Source organism: Cricetulus griseus, chromosome 5 (genome assembly GCF_003668045.3).
Source record: "Cricetulus griseus strain 17A/GY chromosome 5, alternate assembly CriGri-PICRH-1.0, whole genome shotgun sequence".
Classification (NCBI taxonomy): domain Eukaryota; kingdom Metazoa; phylum Chordata; class Mammalia; order Rodentia; family Cricetidae; genus Cricetulus; species Cricetulus griseus.
In genome coordinates this window covers 39,311,301-39,329,605 of record NC_048598.1, presented here as the reverse complement: position 1 = coordinate 39,329,605, position 18,305 = coordinate 39,311,301, and the positions used below count along the sequence as shown (strand labels likewise).

The 18,305-nt window shown below is 43.3% G+C and overlaps 1 long non-coding RNA gene across 20 annotated transcripts in view; it reads left to right on the top strand.

The window, feature by feature from the left end:
* LOC107980098 overlaps positions 1-18,305 on the top strand; it is a 42,993-nt gene that overhangs the window by 10,626 nt on the left and 14,062 nt on the right. For 14 of the 20 annotated variants that reach the window (XR_004770147.1, XR_004770146.1, XR_004770159.1 and 11 more), the window contains 4 exons: positions 12,742-13,935; positions 15,151-15,263; positions 15,365-15,537; positions 17,838-18,038. This is a non-coding gene — a long non-coding RNA (uncharacterized LOC107980098). Of the gene's footprint in view, positions 1-7,317; positions 7,505-12,741; positions 13,936-15,150; positions 15,264-15,364; positions 15,538-17,837; positions 18,039-18,305 lie in introns of all 20 variants that reach the window. The other 6 variants (XR_004770144.1, XR_004770157.1, XR_004770145.1 and 3 more) reach the window with 5 other exon arrangements.

The following is an 18,305-nucleotide window of genomic DNA, read 5'->3' as shown; positions in this document are numbered from 1 at the left end:
AATTTGTGAAAAACAATTACAAGAATACCATATCTAAGGTCTGAAGTCCTTGAGAGGAGAGATGCCTTTATGTATGCAAGGAAAGCTAAGTTTTCATTAAAAGTAGTGTTCTGATAGGAGGGAGTCGGAATTGACCTCATACATTCATTTATTCAACCACAGCAGTCACTGCTTGGGATGCTGGGATGCTCCAGTTGTGATAATTCATCTTGATTACAACTTGATTGAATACTGAGTCAACTAGGAGGTGTATCTCTGGATGGTATATGAGGATGCTCCCAGTAAAAATTAACTAATGAAGAAAGATCCTTTCTACAAAGTGGACGCCATCTTCCAGTGGTGGTCGGGGGGAGGGGGGGTATCTGAGGGAAAAACAGTGCTTTTTTTTCCCTGCCTACTTTCATCACTGCTGGTGAGAATATACATTCTGTTGCTTCTGTTGACATCCTAATGTCAGAACCCAACTTCTTTGGCCTTCCAACATGGACTGAAGACCAACAGTTCTATGGGAATCCTCTATGCTTTCAGTGACAGATTGGACTGGTGAGACATTCAGCCCAGTAGACTGGGAAACCTCCAGGTTCTCAGCTTCTCCAGTGTGCTCACAGCCATTGCTGGACACATAAGCCGATCTAATCAATCACCTTTGTGATATATACTCCTTTGAACAGCTTGAATCTCTGCAGAATCCTGCCCTTCTTTTGGCTGAGAGTGAATAAGAAGATACCAATAATGAATAAATATTGAATAATGAAACATAATTAAGAGACCATAATTACTAAGGTTTTCAATAACGTAAGATTAGAAAGGGACCAGGAATGTGGAAATGATTGGTTGTTCTTAGATTTTGTCTCTTAAGGTATCTTCCGAGCATAGCCCCTGGTGTAAGAAAGGATGACAGCTATGTGTCTACCTAGAGAAGAATGTTCCAGACTGTGAGGAGGCAAAGTGCAGATACTTCCATGGAGGAAAATGACTGATAATCCCAAACACAGCAAAGAGAACAATGATAAACAAAGGGAGAAAAACTGTAGGGCACAAAGATCAGGGGGATGGCTGGGCAACATGGGGGGTGCAAAGTACACAGAGCTCACGAATCTTCAAACAAAATGAAACACTTGGAACCATTGCTCTAGACTTTACACTTCATTCCAAAAGAAAGAACCAATGCAGTCGTGTTGGCAGAACAAAGCGATTTTACTGTTTCATCAGTCCTGGTGAGAGAGTGAAAGCTTGAACTGGACTCTGATAGCTTAGATGATAAAGGATTGAATTAGGACTTACATTTATAATACAGCCACAAAATTTGTTCATAAGCATATAGTGTCAAAGATAAATGGAGGAGTTGACCCAGGGAACCAGAAGGACAGAGGTTCCACTTACTGGCATGTGAGGGCAGCAGATTGGGTGGAAGAAATTACACCTTTGAAGTCAGTCCTAGTATGTTTGAGATGTCTCTTAGATGGAACTATGGTCTGAATGTGCTGCCCCCAAATCCATATATTGAAAGCTAATTGCTAATGCAATGCTGTAAAGAAGTGGAGATTTTGATGGGAGTGGTTAGGTTATGTCTTTACCCATACCCAGCTGCTATAATACACTCAAACCCTGAGAGAACACAGTCAACCTGGATATATATAAATCCTAGAAATTCACAAGGGCTACACTCTCATGAGTGGAATTGATGTGAACATAAAAAGAGCCCAAGAGAACTATTTCAGCCCATTTTAATGTAAAGACACAGAAGTAAAGAACCTGTGTCACCAGACACTAAATCTGTTGGTGACTTTATCTTGGACTTTACTGACTATGGAACCATAACCATTACGTTTCTGTTATTTATAAAATTTTCAGGTGAAGATATAATCAAATTGAGATAAAACATTCAGGGAGTGTTGTCAAGCAAGCAGGTGTGTGTGTGTGTGTGTGTGTGTGTGTGTGTGTGTGTGTGTGTGTGTGTGTGTTTCTAGGACAAAACTCTGAATGGAAATGTGAATTAAGGAGTCACATTGAAGGCTGTGTCACTAGGAGGCATCACCAAAAGTGATATAGTTATGGAAGAGAATAAGTTCACACTGTACTTCCCTAATAGCCTTGAATGTGTCTGACAGCCAAGGGGAAGGAAGAAGCAGAACGCTTGATTTGGCATCAATAACCCTGAAACACAGTGACTTGACCAGTGAGGAGTAAGTGGGTGCCATGTCCCTGAAAGAAGGCAGACTTATGAATAAAGAGCCCTGAAATACAGCAGAAAGGAAGAAGATGAAGAATTTATGAAAAAGGAACTCTAAAGGAAGATAAAATTTTAATAACTACAATAGGATCCCTAGCTTCTTTGGGCCACCATGTAGAGAAATGCCAAAGGAGAGGTTGGCATCTGACCTAAGGTTTCTCTTATGAATTATGGAAATTTCAGTTGTTGGGTTCTCCTGTTATGATAAATCTTTCTGCCAAAAGCCGCCTGAGCCCCACCGCCACATGTGAGCTTTACGCCAGCTGTCTGCCCGAGTTAGGGCCCAAATGAATACACAGAGACTTGTATTAGATACAGTGCTGCTTGGCCAATTACTAGGACTTCTCATCTGCCAGCTCAGTCTTAATTATCATAAATCTATATATATTATAAGACTGATCTTTTTGGACGCCCTATTGGCGTCCCTCCTTGCCAGTGGCTCACATCCTGCCGCTGGAGGATGTGAATGGGAAAAGGGGACCCTTCCTGTTTCTCCTTCGCTTAAATATGAGTCTCCTTGCTATGTCACTTCCTGCCTGGATCATCACTTCTCTACTACATTTCCCAGAATCCTCTTTGACTCCTAGTCCCGTCTAACTCTCTGTCTCATTATTTTATTTAACAATCAATAAGATAAACATATACAGTACATTCCCCATCATTCTCCTGAGAACTTGATGAGTTAAGACATGAGCTGTGTTGAATTCTGAGGTGTGGAGTGTTCTTCATAAATGCTTGCTGTGCGCATTTTGTCATTGCCTTGTTGACAATCTTACCTATCCTAGAGTTTGAAAATGTAATGATTCTACTCATTGTCATTTGGTAAGAGCAGCTGCCCTGTGGCAAGCTATAGTATTATACTGCCACAGGAGAGCAGGTTTTATTCCAGCCCCAATACTAGCCATGGCTTCTTGGTGTTTCCTTAGTAAGAGTCAATTTTATGTTGGAGTGGAGTAGGTAAGAAAGGGGGTTGGGAATGCATTTCCTTATTGAGTAGCTCTTTACTGATAACTATGGATTGGTAGGTGCAGCAGGCTGAAACCTGAGGCCTTTCATCTCAGGTTGGCGTGGCATGAAGTAGAACATTCTATTAGAAAAGTGGCTCCTGAGATTGCTATGCCTCTCAAAATAGCTGCTCCCTGTAGCCTGTACTTCTTTGCCTGGTTGTTTTTGAAGTGTTTACCCTGCTCTCTCTAACTAAAATTGCTGGCTGATTTGATTTCATCTGGACTTTCTATTATGCTGCAGTGATTAATCACTTGAGCTTTGCCAAAGTCAATCAGTTTCCAAGTCCCACTTGTCCTTTCTATGTCCACTGAATAAACATGCTCTCCTGGAGTCAGTGCTTGATTACTCTCCAATCCTTGTCAATGATGCACCTGCAACCTTGAGTAGAACATCAAGACAATGGGAGATTTTTTTAATTAATTTTTGTCATTCACTATCCTCTATGTTTTGGATTTGAGGGAGGGGCTATATGGGCACTAGATTGGGGTTGATAACACTTAGAGAAAAAAGAGCCCAAGAGAAGATGATAGACTATTGGTTAATTGTTCTCTTGCTACATTTGATCTATCTTCCTGCCACTGAGGCCAAGATAGCAAGCCAGATCATATCTGCCTCTCTGCCAGGACAGTCAAAGGAGGAAGGGCTAATACAGAGAAGGGAGGGGGAAGCCTTTGACTTGCCTCCCATCCCCTGCTTCTTCAAACTACCCAGTGTGTGTGTGTGTGTGTGTGTGTGTGTGTGTGTGTGTGTGTGTGCGCGCGCGCGCGTGTGCGCGCGCGCGCGCGCTCGCATGTGCACGCTACTTTCTAGCTGTGGAAATTTAGTTGTTGAGAGAAATGGCACCTGTATAAAGTCACATAACTAGGAAGGCACAAAGCCAGGTCTACCTCCTCGAACATCTGTATTCTTAGCCTTTTCTTAACAATGCGCCCTGACCCAACTGTTTTCTTTACTTGTATAGCTCAGTAGGTTTTAGTATACATAGGAAGTGTATAGGTACCACTGTGGTTTAAAAGGTTTCATCTCTCTCTTTTTTTTTTTCCGAGATAGGGTTTCTCTGTGTAGCTTTGGAGCCTATCCTGGCATTCGCTCTGGAGACCAGGCTGGCCTCGAACTCACAGAGATCTGCCTGCCTCTGCCTCCCAAGTGCTGGGATTAAAGGTGTGCACCACCAACCCTAGGTTTCATCTCTTAACAACGACACTGGATTCTTTTCTAATGCATCACCTTTTAAGCCTAACATCCTCACTCTCATCCTAGCCCCAGTCATGGCAGCCACTGGCTTATCTATGTCTATGACTGGCTTATCTATGTCTATGGATTTTATATCTATAAGAACTTATTTTATGTCTAATTACAAGTATCTGTTTGTGTCTGTGCACTTGTGTGGGGATGCCCAGAGAGGCCAAGAAGGGTGCCAGATCCCCTGGAACTAGAGTGGATAGTTTGTGACTTGCCAGATGTAGGTACTCAGAGGCAAATTCTGATCCTTTGTGAGAGCAGTATACATTTTTACTGAGCCATCTCTCCAGCCCCTAGTTTAAATTTATTTTAAATAAGTGAAACCATATAATATGAGCCTTTTTAAAAGTAGCTTCTTTCAATTGGCCTGTTTTCAGGTTTTTTTTTTTTTTTCATGTTGTATCATGTACCCGTCCCTCACTTCCTTTTGTCACCAGCTGTATCCCATGGTCTGGATTTACCACATTTTATTTGTTCATTCATTCAAAAGTTAATGCAAATTGGCTGCTTCTACATCTGGAATATGAATAGTGGTCCTGTGAACATTTACACAGAGTTGTGTGGATGCATGCTTGGTTTAAATGTACCAGGGAGCAGAATTTCTGGAACTCTGTATTAATGTTTTGAGGGACTGCCAGACTCTTCTGAAATTGTTGTGCCATTTCTATTCCTCCAAGAATATATACAGTTTTCAGTTTCTCTGTAGCCTAGTGATTAACTCTCTTTATTCTAGCCCTACTGTGTGTGAAGTTACGTCTCCTTGCGGTCTTGATGTGTGTTTTCCCTTTGTTTGATGATGACTCCTTTTTCTTGTTGGGAGGGTGTTCTGAAAATGTCCTCAGATCCTTGGCTCACTTTTAAAACTAGAATTTACACCATATTATCAGTTTGCAAGATAATATCAGGTTGCAAGTGCTTTTTGCCTTCTTAATTCAAATCTTTTGTTACATAAAGCCTGCAACATTTTTTCTCATGTTCTATGGTTGGCTTTTCAGGTTCCTGTGGTGTCGTGTTAGCCCCTTAGAGATGCTATGATAGAATAAGCTAGAAAACTTGTTGAGAACCTTATTCCTTTGCAGTGTGGAGACTGGGAGCTCAAAATCAAAGCATCCACACATCTAGTGTCTGGTGATCTTCTTCCAAGATGACTTTCTTGTTACTATAACCCCACATACATTAAATTGTAAGTTACGGGGATGGAGAAATTAAGAGCACTTGCTGCTTTTTTTAGAGGTCTTGAGTTCTGTTCCAAATACCCATGTCAGGTGGTTGTGAACCCCAGATCCAGGATGTCTGACACCCTCTTCTGGCCTCTACAGGCATCTGCACTCATGTGACATATGCTTGCACACACACATATTCATAAATACAAATAAAAATTTAAAACAAAGGTAAGTTTTGTGAAAGAGGAGGTATTATTATGTTTACAAATTATTCATAGTACTTGGAGCAGAGAATGGAATCAATATATATTTTTATTTGAACAGAATGAAACTTAATATACAATAGGCAATATTCTTTTAATGAAAAAAAAAACTGGAAATCCTAAATGTCACAAACAACGGAAGCATAGACACATGTATATAAGAAAGTATACATTATGTGAATTTTGACAATGTAAAATTAACTATCTGATGACCTGAAACCAAACCATGAGTAGCCATGAAGGGAGGAAGGAGACTAGAAGATGAAGCTGCTAAATCCCCTACTGTCTAAGAGGAGTGGCAGGAGGCTCTGTCCAGAGTAATAGAGTGCGAGATGGAAGGTTGGCGGTACCATTTACATCTCTATAGAAGTGTCTCAGAGAACAGTAAAAATCAAAATACATCTGGCAGTTACTAAGCCTTGAGTACAAGTGAGCCAAGAGTCTTATTTTTCTAAGGGAACACAATACATTCATACTTCGGGGTTGATACATAAAAATTAAGGAGATGGCAAATTGTTAGTGTAGGGGTTTGTGTCATAGAAAACTTTTAAGCTGTTCCTCTGTAGTATGTCATGGAAATTGACCTTTCTTTTAAAAATACCCTTTAGAACTAAAATGAGTTTGCACTGTCACATGTCCATGCTCTAAAATGCTAATTTAAAACTAGGTTTCTCTAAGACAAAGAATACAATTTTAGGGCAGAAAAGAATAATTGAACAGTTTGCAAGTACATACTGCCTGCCAGTGAGGACCATCCAACATTTTGCAAACATTATCTGATGGTGAGTGTCAGAGTCTACATTCACCAGATGGAGAGAACCAGACAAAGACGGAAGCGACTCGCCCATTTTCAGTGCGTCTGCAACCAAGCCAGGGAGAAAACCCAGACTTCCTGGATTCTGCATCCAAAGATGCATTTGAATGAATTTCTCCTTAGAAAAACCACATATTGGCATGATGATAGTTAAGGAAGAAATTCAAATTAATATGGCACACTGTGTTTACAATTTGGAGAATTCCAGTATTTTTCCATCCAACAATCTGGAGCCAAAATGCACATTGCCTGTCAAGACAGGGGCCAGTATGTCTCTGAAGCACCTGAGGGGGCTATCCATCAGCGGAGGAGTGACACCTGAAAGACAAAAGATGACAGCCAACCGAAACAGCCACCATTAATTTTAATACTCTTAATACAAGTCCTACATCTTGCTGTCTGTGTAAATGCTGCTGTGACTTTGTAGCTGTGTAAGAAATAACCTATGGTTAATAAGCTTGATAAACAATTCTGATCATTTTTGCTATATGTCTCTTATTAATTCAGACTATTAACACAGGTAGAAAGAAGGAAAGGCATATTTGCCTGATCTGCTGTGATTTTGTTCATCAGTTTCATTTCTAATTTGCTTAGCTTCCAGGAAGACCGGAAGGAACAGAAGTCATCAAGTGATCCTCCTGTTTGATCAATAGCCTCCTCCTCCTTCCATCCCTGCTTTCCAAAACCCACACAAAGACTCCGAGAACAAGTCTATGCTAGACAGTACTGACTCAAATGGTCAAAGTTAGTGCTGGAGCAAAGCATGGTCACTCAATGGAAAGTGAGCATTGGACCAACGCTGCTTCATGGCTTTCAGGAGAATTTGGGAGAGAATTCTGAGTGCACAGACTCTGTCTAATTGGTGTCTTGAGTAAAAAAGAGGCAGATGGAGAACTCATTAATGGCCACACTTTTAGTGTGTGGACTGAGAAATAGAAATGACAATGACAAAGACAACAGATTAGAGGAGCAGATGTGAAGAGAACAGGGTGAATTAATCGTGTGTGTGTGTGTGTGTGTGTGTGTGTGTGTGTGTGTGTGTGTGTGTGTTTCAATGGGCAGTGGTTCATATATGTATGAGGATGTTCATGCATGTGGAGCCAGAGTTCAAGGTTGGGTGTCTTTCTCGATCATTTTCCACCATACTAAGGCAGAGTCTTTTACATGAACCCAGAGCTTTCTAGATCAGCTATTCTAGCTAACTGGCTTGTTCCAGGGATCTCCTGTCTCCACCTCCTGAACAATGGGATTACAAATAGTTACTTACCCAGCTTTTATGTGGGTGCTGGGGATTTGAACTCTGACCCTCATGCTTGCACAGCAACCACTTTACCCACTGGACCATCTCCCCAGTTTCTACCCATAGTTTTTATTGTGACAAAATATATCTAGCATGACATTTACCATGTTAGCCATTTGGGTTATATAATTTGGTGAATTAATTTACATACACATAGTTGTGTAGTCATCACCTCTGTGCATCTCTAGACCTTGTGGGGTATATAATTTGATGAATTAATTTATATACACATAGGTGTGTAACCATCACCTCTGTGCATCTCTAGACCTTGGTTTCAAAACTTAGATGCATGAAACAGTGGCTCTCTACCTCTCAGCTCCTAATCCCTGGGTAACTACTAGTCTCTGGATTTTACTAATGTGGGAATTAATCATTCTTACCAGATGACTGCTGGGAGTTATGTTTGTTGTTTCCCAGATCCAAAACCACATTGCAGTACGTGCTCTGCATAATGGATAAGGCTCCATTAAGCGTCCTTCCTTCAGAGTGTAAGCCACAGGGAGCTTTCCCATTAGAAGGCACTGGAGGGATAATACAAAGAAAGGGGCTCTCCTGTTTCTAGCGTCAGCAGTGTGCCTCTGTCTCCGTTTCTGTGTCTCTGTCTCTCTGTCATCACTCCCCCCCCAATGTGTGTGAGTTCACTTGTAAGTTTGTTGCCTACTGCTGCCTATATGTCTGAGATCTGTCAGGCCTTTTAATTCTTCAGCTGGCAGAGAGAATGGACCTGATCAAGATCCTAGATAGTAGCAGTTTCATCATCACTGCAGAGATACTCTGAGAGGATCTCTCCACCCATCCTCTTTCATCTAGAAGTGCAAAGCTGGAAAAGACATGTCCTTTAGAAAGAGCAGCAGCTCCATCCCTTTCAGCTCTGCCATAGAGAGCGGTGATTAAATTGGGTTCAAATCAATCAGAATGGATGGTGAAACAAGAGTGGATGCTGGGACCAGTCAGAAGAGAGGCTGAAGGAAACAACAGAGACACTGGCTAGCCATCTGTGACGGTTCCAGCAGATGCCAGCTCTGTAGCTGTGGGAGCCCAGATTTGAGATATTAGGAAGGACTGTGGCAGAGTCCCTGCTGCTCTGACTTCAGTCAAATCTTCCCAGCTCATTGATGGCCTATAAAGAGAATGAAATAACTGGCAAGCAGCTAGGAAAATTTCTAGAATATTTCCAGTGATGCCTACTCCTTTGCTAGCCTTACCTATTTCTATATAGCAATACAGTTTTTTTTAGGCTACCAGGCCAAAGAAGTGAGTCACTAATTTCCCATTTTACTCCAACAGTCCCCATTTGCATTACTAGAAAATCCTGGCCACTCCACTTTCAGGGTATGTCCACAATCTAACCACTTTCATGGCACAGCCATCATCACCTCTTGCTTAGATTCTGCCATCAGTTCCTCACTGGTGTCTTATGCCTTTATGGTCCATTCTCAGATTGACAGAGGGGGGATCCAGTGGAACAGAAATCTGGTTTTGAGACTCCTCTTTTAGACATTCACCAATGGTTTTTCATCTCAGCAAAAGCCAAAGGACATATATTAGCCTTCAAGACCTTATACTAGCAAGATGATGAATTTAGTCTCTTCTTGCCTCTGAGCCTTTTCACAGGCTGGTCCTCTTGCAGAGTCTATTAACTCTCAACCTAGTCAACGCCTATTCATTCTCTTGGTCTCATGATGATTATTTCCTCAGGAAAGCCTGCCTCAAATCCTCATGTTCAGGCTCTCCAATAGCCGATGCTCTTTTTTAAAAGACACAAACAGTACAGGTTATCATTCCATGTTTATGTAACTACTAGTTTCATGCCTCTTTTTCCCTGTGTACTGTATACTCAATGAGACTGCAAGCACCCAACAGATCATTTGGCGCAGTCTGGCCTCAGGTTCAAGCAAGCCCTTTGTAGAGAGACTTGTGTCAAACAGGAAGCAGCATGAAGAAAAGCCTTCCGCGCGATGTGTCAAGCCTTCCAGGAAAGACTTAGCTATGAAGATATTTTTATTCCTTTCTAAACCCACAAGGTCTATAAAGCACTGCCTCCCGGGAATGGTCGGCAGCCCCGTTAGCAGAATACAGCTGAGAAGGTATTTACATTCTATCGGGAGTCTTGAAGGAGGGAGACTCGTCTCAATCCTGCACCATAATGATTTATGCAGTCGGGAACTGCGGCAGCCAGCGGCAATTAGGAGAAGAGATGGGTGCAGCAAGGGCAAGAGAAACGGTGCTGATGAGGTCTAGATAGTAGATTAGTCTTCTACCTCTGAGAATAATTAGCATAAATGGTGAACTAAAAGAAGGCTCACTTGTTGCCACAGGCTCTCAGAAGACTAGTTGTGTGCGACTAGATGAGCTGGGTCCTCTGCTTGGGGGTCTCCCAAGCTGCAATAAATGCCGTGGCTGTGTTGCCAAGGGAGGGACCTCTTCTAAGTTTTTTCCGCAGTTGGCAGAATTCAGTTCCTGTGGTAGAGAAGGTTCCTATGGTCTTGCTTGCTGCTAGCCTGGTGTCACAGTCAGCTCCCAAGGCTACTAGAGTTCCTTTGGTCGTGTTCTCAGAGGTGTGTGCAGCGTTGGTGTACACTGTATACACCAGTGAGAGGCGCCCCTCAGATTCTATTTCCTGAGTCAATAAAACCAAACTCACTGCTCTTAAGAGCTCCCCCGAGGCAGGATGCCCCTGGGTTGACCTTCCCTTTTCTAGAGAATGTAGCATCATCATGAGAATGACAGTGTGCCGTATTCCAAGGTTCCACTCACATTCAAGGACACTGTGGAGGGTCTGGGCAGACAGAGTGCTGAGGCTATGTGAGCATCTTGCCTACCAAGGGATTCCCAGTCCTAACAAGGGAGTGCTTTTTTACTGCTCCCACTAAGTGCTTTTCAGCAAATAACCTTGAGAATCCTCACAATAAATGGTATTGTTTCCCTAGTTTCATAGACCAGGGATTTAGAGGCCAAGTAGCTTCTTACATGATCAGTAAAATGAACACCTGAGATTTTGAACTCTAGTTTTTGTGAATCCAGACCTCAGTCAAACCCATTTTACCTCCTCAAAAGTGTCTCCCTGGCACTGGCAGAGCTGTGATCATCATGGTTGATGGATGTAAACACTGGCTTGGGATGATTAAGTAACATGTTCAAGACCACCCAGTTAGTGAGAGGCAGAGCAGCCTACAGTCTAATCTTCTCCTTCTCTGACACATGCTGTAGGCTCGCCATGCCGTCAGGGATACTCTCCCCAGTTGCTTGCCAGCTAGAATAAAACATAGTAACAAATTTTCACCCTGTCACTGGGGGAAACAGCATATCTCCTGGCTGTAAGTCTTGGCCGAATGACATACTATATGTAAGCAGCCCTGTGTCAGTTAACCTGTAGTGAATGAAAAGTAGTCGCTTTTATTCTCAGGCTGAGGAAGGGGTCTGAACTATGGGTACCTGACCTTCCCTCCATCTAAAGTACTTTATGATACTTGGTACCTCAGAAAGGTATCCTCCCTCGGAGATAGATCAATGATTCATACACACAGCCTGTGCATCCGTACCTTTAAATGAAGGTGTTCCAGGCTCCAAGGTAGTAGCAAATCAGGGACGAGGGCATGTTTGCTTTACACTAGCTGCATTTTCTATACTTCTTGCAAGGAGACAGAACATCTTTCGGCCAAGCCTGTAAACAAACACTGTCATCAGGTATAAATGTCATCATTTTGTCCCACTTTGGGCCTTAGCACCCAAAGTCAGCTTAATTGTCCTGATGCTGGTACCTACCTGCTTTCTCCTATTTCTTTTCACCGCCTGCAACTGCCAGTGACACAGCCTGGAAAGGCAGGGTGGTCTCCAAGATCCAGTGCCCCTCCTCCCTGTCCTGCAACTATGCTCCAGGCAGATGGCAGCAATTGAATGTTGCTAGAGATTTTTCATTTCATTTGCATGCCCCACCACGTGGCAGTTTGGATTATAACTGCTGTCTTCTGTAAACACCACATCCCCTGATGGGCAGCTCCTCAGGCATAATGGCAGCCGGCCCCCAGTCATCCAGGCCAACCATTTCATCCTGCTGTCCCTTCAGGAGCAGGGACAGTTATAAGCCCTGGAAGCTTCACCAGTCCTAGATTGTTGCCTCAGCCAGCCCGCACCTGAGCTCTGCCAAAAAACATTCTTAGATCAGGAACCCCAACTGATAATCACTCTAAGTCCCTAATGTAATTACTGATTTAAGCAATGAGCTTCAGAGCAGTGTGAAAGCATTAGGAAACTGTTGCTGAGGAACTGAGCGTTTGTATATTGCCTGTTCTGTGTTTGCGAATTTCAGGAAGCAAGAAGGAAAAGTCATCTTTGGCTAAGTGGTCAATAAAACCATGGCCGTGAAAGGGGTTAGCCAGAGAAAGGCCTTCGAAGAACCTGGAGGGAACGTTGGTTAGAGGCTGAGGAGTCAAGAGACCTGGGGAGGCAAAAAAGGCAGAAGAAGGTGCTCCAGACAAATGGTCCTTGAGTCACATCAACCCTGCAGAGGGGATGGGCAGAATAAAAGCAGAGTCTGCTAATGGTAGTATGAAGAGCAGAGAGAGGGCTCCGTATAGGGAGAAGCTAGAGGACGCTGGTCAAAGTGGTCTATAGGGGAATTCAGTGAACGTATGTATGTATGTATGTATGTATGTATGTATGTATGTATGTATGTATGTATATGATCTAGGATTTTTCCCAAATTCTATCTCTTTAAGATTAAAAAGCCATCCAGGAGAGCTGGACCAAGGAACCTCACTCTGTCCTCATTCTTCTCAGCCCAGGCCTGGTGACAATTCCCTTCTAAGCAGCTCTTAGAACACAGGAAGAAGGCTGACAAAAGAATCTTTTGGAAATGGAGAAGAGTTACAAGCACCTTGAAGAGAAAGGACAGCAATGGGAAAGATCGGATCAAGAAGAAAAGGATCATTTATGGTCCAGAATTCAGGAATCCACGGAGGTGAAAAGTGAAGAGCACAAGAGACCTCTGTATCGGTGGGGCTGGGACAGGCCCACACAAGACGGTACAGGCCGGGCAATCAGAGGAAGGCACCAGAGTCTAAGGGTTGACAGCTGTGAACACACTTTGAAAGCAGGTGTCCTGAGGGACTGGGGTTCCTTTGAGGATCGGTGTAGAAGTACATTAGCAGCCACTAAGCCATGTGGCTTCACACTTTAGTAGAGGAGCGGCCTGCCAGTTTGAGGTAATGAGAAGGGTGTGCAAAGACCCGCCATCTCTCCATGGCTCTCCCTAATAATGAGATGTATGATGAGGAGAATAGACAATTGAGGTTAGAGGTCAGCAGAGCTGCAGTCCATTCCTATTGTCACAAACACCCCTGATTGTCAGTGTGACTTGCTTCAGCCAATGTTGGCCAAATAGCCCCGGGACGAAAGGGGTACCTTCCCCAATATAAACACTTCATCAGAGGAGCATCTCTTTAGAAAAGGGGCCTGCAATACCCTGGGACTGGGACTGGGCCTGCAATGAGAAGACATGGTTTTCTGTGTGCAGAAACAGAGAACTTCTTTCCTTTAAAAAAAAAAAAATTAACCCAGGTGGAAGAACTATGGAACAATGTTGATTGTGATCATTCTTTTGTCTGTGTGTCACATTTTCTCTTATCTAGTCACTGAACTATGACATCCCAATGTCTTCTAGCTGTTTCTGACCCACAGAGTCCTATCTCTGTGCTAATGACTAACTAGCAAACTGCCCCTGGTGTCAGCAATAATCAGTGTGCCCACAGCATTACAAACCAGGGCTTCAAGGAAACCACAGATAGTTCCCAGCTGATCCAGCTGCTGCTGAGGCTGGAGCACCTCCAAGTGTAATCATCAAAAATCAGCATCCCCCAGGCTTTTGCTCGATGCACCAGGCTCCGAGAGACAAGCACGTTGGCCAGGCTCTTGTGTGTATTTCTGGATTCTTCTGGGCTTATTCTGGGGTACCTTGCAATAGAGGAGTTATATGCCCTGTTTCCTCCACACCTGTTAACTCCGGTGCTGGGTACAAATGTCTACTCTTCGATTTAGCCCAGTGATGAAAACGGGAAGGAAATTCAATGAAAAGCTTTTCTTTTTTAATTACAGTTCAGTGGAGATGGGGGAGGAAAAGGAACTCAGGAGTTCCAGAGCTAAATCAAACAGGAACGTTTTAATGAGACTGTCCCCACGAGGAAATGAGTCAGTGGTTTGGGAAGAGGTGAGGCCCATGGAGAGGGAGGCAGCCCAGGGCTTCTGTCCAGGAGGAGCAGGGATTTCTTTTTGGTTCCCAGGATGGAGCATCCAGTTTTCAATCTTCTTCCTTGGAGATGTGGGGGAGAGGACCCGTGAGGGGCACAGATCTAGTGGTAGCTAAGCTCACTAAGACCATGTGATTATGTGTCCGTTTAGAGAAAAGGGTCAGAAGGTTCTGGAATTATGCCTGCCAAAAGGGATAGTTCTACCTGTGCCCAGAACAAAGAAGGAGAAAGAGAATGTTCTTCCCAAAATGAAAACACTTCAAAAAATGAGTCAAGGAAAATAAAAACAATACTATTAAAGAACTAAGGTTCAGTGTTTCTTGTGAGCATGTTATAGACTGGCTATATACAGCAGCTAGGGTTTGTGCTGATATAAAAATCAAGGCATGGTGGTTGACAATATTTTGTTGTTTCTGTTTCTGTGAACAAGATACAAAATCATGATACAAAACTATAGTCACAAATTAACATTAATTTGTTAAAAATGGAAGCCTTAACACGTGGTTGAAAGTACCCTGGGAAATATCAGATGAAAGGACACTTCTTTGAAGGTGGTGTGCCCAGGGAGGGGTGATGAACAAAATTTTACTAACCACGGGCTCTTTTCCCTTTTGGGAACCATTGGGTGGGACAGAAGACAGAGTAAGAGCCGGGAGGGAGAAGCTGAAGCCCCTCCAATGGGTTCAGGTGGGTTTGATAGGCACTAGTGCCAGGGAACTGGAGTTGAACAATGACCAAGTCCCAGGTAAATGACAGTTGAAGCCTGTCAATAGCAAGTTCACTGATGGCTGTGGGCTGGTGTGCTTTGGGAACTTAGCACAGCATCCGACACAGATGTCGCATGCATAAGTCACTTGCATTCCTTCCTCTATCTCATCTCAGGCAATGTTTGGAAAGATGCTGTAGCTTTGAAAAGAGCCCAGGCATTGAAATACTTGCAATTTCTCAGACAGTGAAGATTGAGACACATGTGTGACCCATCTTCTCTTACTCAGGTAAGTGGACAGCAAGAACATAGGGCCAGCCTGGCTGACTGCTGCTGGGGTGGGGGAGGAGGAGGATGGGGGCTACACACGAGGGGGACCTTTCCTTGTAGGTCTGGGGTCTATAAATACCCTGGAAGAGAAGGTAGTCCATAGTTGAACCTCAAAGAACCAAAAGCCTACAACCTTGAGGAATAGAAAAACTCGAAGGCAATGAGAGGGAAAGCAAGTGGAGTGTGGAGCCCAAGAGTGTTTGGCCTGACTTGATGGCTGGCCTTGGCAGAAGGTGAGTGGGCAGTTCAATTACAGCAGATCCCCAGGAATTTGTCACCCTCCTTGATCCAGTGGGAGGCCCCGTCCCTCTAGAAAGTCAAAGACTGCTTTACAATCCTCTCACCAAAGCGTTCCTGCAAGGGCTAGCCTTAGAATCCTGTCATTTCCACCCAAACCTTTCCCTCTCCGTGCTGCCATTCTCGGCAATTTGCTGCCCCCTCCCCCACTCCCAGAGGCTGCCGTCTTTCTCATTTCATACACAATTTGCTCTAGTAACTCTGAACTGGATACATAGTTCCATGCTTTGCTGCTGTCTTATCCCGTGCAAGCATCACCTAGCCAGCCAGGCTTGCAGCGGGCCTCAATGGGAACAGCCCGAGTTCCTCATGCAGTTACCAAGGCTGATCAGTGGCTTGTGTCATTCAAAACGCGCTCCCATCCTGGAGCTCTTATTTTCTCATTCAAACTAAGCCATGGACTAAGTTTGGTTCACAGGAAAAAGTCAAGGCAGTTCAAATTAATGTCCATTGGGTATCAACCATGTCTCAAGCACATTTTGAAGTGTGTATTAACCTATAGGGACTATTTGAGACTGCCATAGTCTCAAATGAGACTATGAGAGAGCAATGCAAATGACTCTCCATTCTTGTACTCATTAAAAAAAAAATTCTGTATTAAGTATCTACCATACACCATGCACCTTTCAATACTCAGGGGATACAGCAAAAAGCAAGGTTGGGAGCTTTGAACTAATTCTAAGCCCTGGCTCAGGTATGATTGGTCTTGAGCTAGTCTGGTATACTGTCTGGTCCCCAGACTTCTTATTTTAAGAATGTAAATTATAATAACAATCACATTAATACTGTTTAAGAGTTCTTGGGAAGTCCAGAGGCAGTTGAGATTGGTACTGAATGTTTTTGTTGGTTGTTTCTTTTCTTTTCTTTTCTTTTCTTTTCTTTTCTTTTCTTTTCTTTCTTTCTTTCTTTTTTCTTTTTCTTTTTCTTTTTTTTTTTGGTTTTTTGAGACAGGGTTTCTCTGTGTAGCTTTGGAGCCTATCCTGGCACTTGCTCTGGAGACCAGGCTGGCCTCGAACTCACAGAAATCCACCTGCCTCTGCCTCCCGAGGCAGGGATTAATCCCTCTGCTGGGATTAAAGGTGTACGCCACCAACGCTTGGCTGTTGGTTGTTTCTTTAAGGCACTGTTCGTCATGAATGGTAGCTAGATATACAAGTACCCAGGTAAAAAAGAGAATTATGTTCTCCCATGCATTATCCAGTATCTGGGTGTGGCAGAAGGACTGCAGCATCCCAGACTGGGATTACTTGGGAACAGCTTCTTCAAGAGTCCGAGAGTTTCATTTTGCCCTTTTAAAGCTATGTTTGACAATACCTCATGTATACAATATGCACATATACAATACAGCTACATGATGAGTTTATTATTAATATAGTCTTGTGGTCTCACAAGCTGACCTATTCTAAACCATCTGAACATGCAGTTTATACTCTGGGGACCACATGATTCCAGCTTTCCTTCTTGCTTTGTGGGCCCATTAATGCTAAGTAAAGCTACTTTACTCATCAGGATAATGCAAACAGAGATGGACTTGACATATAAATGTGTTTTCATCTGCTGAAAGCTTAAAAAACAGCAGGGTGCATTTTATACAAGTTAAGGTTTGGAAGGAGTTTGAACACAGAAAAGTTGAGAAGCAGGAGAAAGGACCGGTGCCAGGACTGTGGTTTCATTTTAGTAAAATATTATGCCACATTCTAGTAACACTTGTATCTTTAAGTTTACTAATTTTATGACTTTGATATTTAAGGCATGGATTTCTTAGTCTTATATAAGCTCTAAGATAATATGAGTTAAAACCTTTTTGTTGTTGTTGTTTTACAGTTGCAAGAATTGCTTTATTGAGTAACATTTTTAGATACACAAGAATCAGGAACATCAGACAGTGTGATGGGACTGGATATACGCCACAACACAGAAAACAATAAATACGGAATACTGCCTTTGCAGAGACACCTCACTGTGGCACATGCACATTTACCAAATGGGAAAATACTCAAAACTGGGTTTGGTTGTATGGAGGAACTGCAGTTTACATCTCCATTTATTCAGTGTGGTGGAGACTGTGTCAGCATAGGGGTTATGCTGAGAAGGGCAGCCTTACTGGGTAGGCACATGACAGTACATCAGGAAACAGTACTGAGGGAGTCACAGTCTCATCAGCACATCCTCAGGTGTCTTGCTTCCATCTGGCAGCTGGATGGCCTTTCTGACCACAATGCCTTCTGTTTCACAGAAGGGGAAACTCTCACAAGGGCGTTTCCTTCTTGGAGTTGAAGCTGGGATCAGAGCCCTCAATTTGGAGCTTCAGGGCTTGTTTAAGGTTCAGCTCAGTCTCTGAGGGAGGGAACCCCTCCAGCACCTCCTGATGCCCTCGCTCCTGCACTGTTTGAGAGACAGAGACCCTGCCCAGGAACACCTGGTTGATCTGCAGATGGTAATTGGGTTCCTCATTATCCCATTCTTCTTCTGCTCCCCATGCTGCTGGTGGATGAGAAACTGTAGCTGGATGCGGCTGCCGACCTGAGATGAAGGAACCACAGCATTACACTGAGATTCACGCAGTGTCTGTTTAGGTGGGCTACTCCCAGACTTAGCAACAGGTCCTCTTTTGTCAAACTGAGTCATTTCATATTCTAGAACCTTTCGCTGTGAAGAATTGTTTTGTTTAGCTTTCTTCCCAGCTGACAGGGACTTGCTAGAG